Genomic DNA, 4357 nt, shown 5'->3' with positions numbered 1-4357 from the left:
TTCAAGGAGAACCTTTGATAGAGAGCACTTCTCAAGAAATTTTTTCTCTTCCACCAGTTTGGAAAGAAGTTCTCAATCATTCACATGAGCAGATTATTGGGGAAATAAAGAGTGGTGTCCAAACTCAAAGGCAATTGCAATATATTGTAAATATTGCTTTCATATAAAAAATAGAACCAAAGAATATTAATGAGGCTTGTGATGATGAATTTTTGGCTTTTGGCCATGTTTGAAGAACTGGGCATTTGCTCATTATTAGACTTATATTTTTTTTTAAAATTTTTGTTTTACTTGAAAATTTTTAAGACTAACATTTTTCTTGAATTTTGTTTACTGTTATTGCTTTGATAAAACAACATTACTTTTCATGAACCTTGATAATTTCTGGGTTGTAATATTTTGAACTTGAATTTGCATTTTTGCTTATACTATGTTGCACTTACTACTTTTGATTATGACAAAGGGAGAGAAAAAGACAAACATGAAAATTGCATGAAAAAGCATTGAAAATTGTATAAGAACTTGATACCAATTTCATGAAAAAGAAATAGAAATGCATGAAGTAATGATGGAAATGCAAAACAATCAATATGTGATATATATATATATGTGTGTGTGTGTGTGTGTGTGTGTGTGTTGATTGTGGTAACTTTATATGTTTTGCAGGATATTGATAGGGGGAGTAAAATCTCCATCTATGCATCTAAATGCTTTATCTTTGAATAGTTTGTCATCATAAAAAAGGGAGAGATTGTTACGACAATGAAGCCGTACACGATACTTCAAGTACAAGGTTTTGATAATGAACGAATGAATCAACTGCATTTCTGCTATGGCAATGAAGAAAGATGACAAGAATTGAAGAATTCAATGAAGAATCTTTGAAGACATATGTGCAAATGTAAATTTAGATAAAAGTCTTAGATTCTTATAAGAGCCATACTTAGAGTGCATATTTCAATTGCATTTCACCTAAAAAGTCTTTAGAAAAACTTTTCTAAAAGGACCCTTCATGAAAATTATTTTAGAAAACTCTTTACTTAATTTTTCATGTTTATTAGTCGACCAACAAACTCACCAGTCGAGCAATTTTTTTGCCCCAAATTTTTCTAAGCTAAAACGTTAACTTTTTGAATTAGTTGACTAATTGACTCTTAGTCGATCAGACAAAATGTTTGTTTTAAGAAAATTTAGCAGCAGTCGACAGAAGGTTTTATCAGTCGATAAAACAAAATGTTTGTTTTCTCAAAATTTAGCAGCAGTCGACTGAAAGGTTTTTCAGTCTACTGATGATGTTATTAGCCGACTAACTTTTTCTTTAGTCGACTAAGTTTCAAACTTCAGATTTTCAAACGGCTCTATTAAATGCATTAGTCGACTGAAAATAACTGTCAGTTTGCTAATATTTGATTTCAGTCGACTAATTACTGTTCCAATCGACTAATTTTGTCATTTTTCTATAACTTTTAAAAGGCATGTCTTTTCATTTTTCAAACGAATTGACCATTCAAAAGTGACTGTTCTGACACCCTTTCGTACCCTCAATGTATGAAATCTTTCAACTATAAATATGAGTGCATTACACACTCAAAACAATCGAATCGTATCGAATTACATTGAATTACAAAGATCAAATTCTTTGCTTTTCACTCCTATTCATTCAAGTATTCATTTTCTCACTCACTTGATATTTTCACTCCAGTTTTTCACTCAAATTCCTTTGAGAGATAGTGAATTCGTGAGTTGAGTATTTCAACAACTTCAAAAGCCAATTGCATTCCATTTGTATTCATAAGAAGGGCTCGTAGGTTGATTATAAGTTTGTTTACTTATATTTTTCTGTAAAATGAAAAAACTCCTTAGTTTAAAGAAGTTTGCTTTCAGTAGGGTTGTTACTGAAAGTGGGACCGGATTTTGTCTGTAAGTTCTTGTGGTTACATAAGGTTGATAGTGAAAAACTCAAGCAGGTTTACCTTGAGGACTGGATGTAGGTTTGGAAGACTGAACCAGGATAAATTTTTGTGTTCTTTGTGTGATTGCTTTGCGAATATCAAAATCCTTTAAAATTCCAAAGATGTTATTTAAAAGTACTATTCACCCCTCCTCTAGTGCTCGTTGCCTCGATCCTACTGCACCTGCACTTTCATTTGGTATCAGAGCAGGTTTGTTATATTTTGATCTTATCATCATCTAGCATGACAACAACATCATCTCAGCACAAAGAAGGATGCTCCTTTGTTCGTCCTTCTCTCTTCGATGAAACAAACTATGAATATTAAAAAGTAAGAATGTCATTATTCCTACAATCCATGAATCTCAAAATTTGGAGAGTTGTTTCAGAAAAGTACCAAACACTATCAACTGATTTCAGCATATGGACCGATGAAGAAAAGAAGATTGCTTCACTCAATGCCAAAACTATAAATGTGTTGTATTGTGCCATTGACAAGGTAGAGTTCAATCGCATCTCTCAATGTTCTACAACAAATAAAATTTGGCATACTCTTCTCGTGACTCATGAATGTACGTCAAAGGTAAAGGAATCTAAATTTGTCTCTTTAGTTCACAAATTTGAATTTTTTAAAATGAAGCAAAATATGTCTATATCGGACATGATAACAAGAATGACCGATATTACTAACACTCTAAAATCCCTTGAAAAGGAATATTCACAAGTGGATTTAGTTAAAAAAATCCTAAGGTATTTAACTGTTTAATGGGAGAAAAAAACTACAACAATAGAGGACGCAAATGATTTAAACACCCTTTTTCTTGAAGATTTGGTTGGCAACTTAATGGCATATAAAGTCCAACTTTATGATAGACAAGAAGAAGAACCCAAAAAGAAATCTCTTGCTTTCAAGGTCATTTCTGACTCTAAAGATTCAGAAAAAGATAAAGATATTGCCCTCATCACAAGGCAATTCAAAAGATTCATAAAAAATAAAAGATTTCAAATGAAGGTAAAGAGAAATGATTCTTCCAATTCTAATGAAATCAAGTGCTTTAACTGCAAAAAAGCAGGACACATCAAGAAAGATTGTCCTCTTCTCAAAATCACGCCCAAGGACCTATTCAAGAAGAAAAAGACATTTCAAACAAGTTGGGATGATAGAGACTTCTCTTCCTATGAAGAATCAAATGAAGAAGTCGCCAACATGTGCTTTATAGCACAAGAAGACTCGGTAAGTCAATATGAGTATAATGATTTATTAGAAGCATTTAATGATCTATATGCTAAATTTAAGAGTCTAAGTTCTAAAAACAAAGAATTAAAAATTGAAAATTTAACTCTTGACTCTTAAAACAAAGATTTACTTCAAGCGATAGAAGATCTCAAGAAAGAAAACTCTTGTCAACACCACAACAAAGCAGTGGATTAGCGATGACCTTATTCCGTCGCTAACCGGCTTAGCGACGGATTAGCGACGAAGAGGCGACAAACATCTTACGTCATGAATTTTTTGATGCTAACTGACGACGAAATAAATCAGTCACCCGTTCTGTCACTAATTATGACAGAATAACGAACGCCGAATTCCATCACAAATCTGCCGGTACTAAACGACGACCTCGGCTTGGCGACAGATTTACATCCGTCGCTAAATTATATGTATAGCGACATAAAAATCCGTCGCAAACAAGAAAAAAAATGTAAAAAATTATTTGAAAATTAAATATCGAGAACGCTACAATTTATATTTCCTGTAAATAAAAAACAAAGTACACATAAAATTTCATATAAAAGGAATCTACAACAATTAATCGTTCCACTTTAAAATTAACAACTTTAATTATTTACAATTCAACAATTACAATTTCGAAACAAAAAAAAATAAAACTTCTTCAACACATTAATCTAATCATTGCCAAGATTTTGTGCATCTTCTTGTTCATTGCCTTGATCTGTCCCTTCAGTTCCGCTACGCTGATTATCGCTAGCAACCTACACAAGAAAAAAACAGTCAGTATTGATAAACAAAATATATTGAAATAAATTATACACTACATGTGATTCTATCATGTGCTCATATGTGTTCTAAGGCAGTAAAAAAACTCTATATGTGATTCTATCATGCTCATATATGATCTAAGGCAAGAAAAAAACTCTATATGTGATTCTGTCATGAATGATATGTGTTTTAAGGCAGTAAAAAAACTCTATATGTGATTATATCATGCTCATATGCGTTCTAAGGCAAATAGAAAAACTCTATATGTGATTCTACCATGCTCATATGTCCTCTAAGGCAGGCAAAAAGCTATATATGTGATTCGATCATGTTCATATGTGTTCTAAGGCCTTCACAAAATTGAATATATGATTATAGCATGCTCATATATGTTCTAAGGCAGT

The sequence above is a fragment of the Nuphar pumila genome, chromosome 6 (assembly GCF_984573655.1).
Source record: "Nuphar pumila chromosome 6, dmNupPumi1.hap1.1, whole genome shotgun sequence".
NCBI classification, from domain to species: Eukaryota; Viridiplantae; Streptophyta; class Magnoliopsida; order Nymphaeales; family Nymphaeaceae; genus Nuphar; species Nuphar pumila.
The sequence above is the reverse complement of the archived record's forward strand: the minus strand, read 5'-3'. Positions refer to the sequence as shown.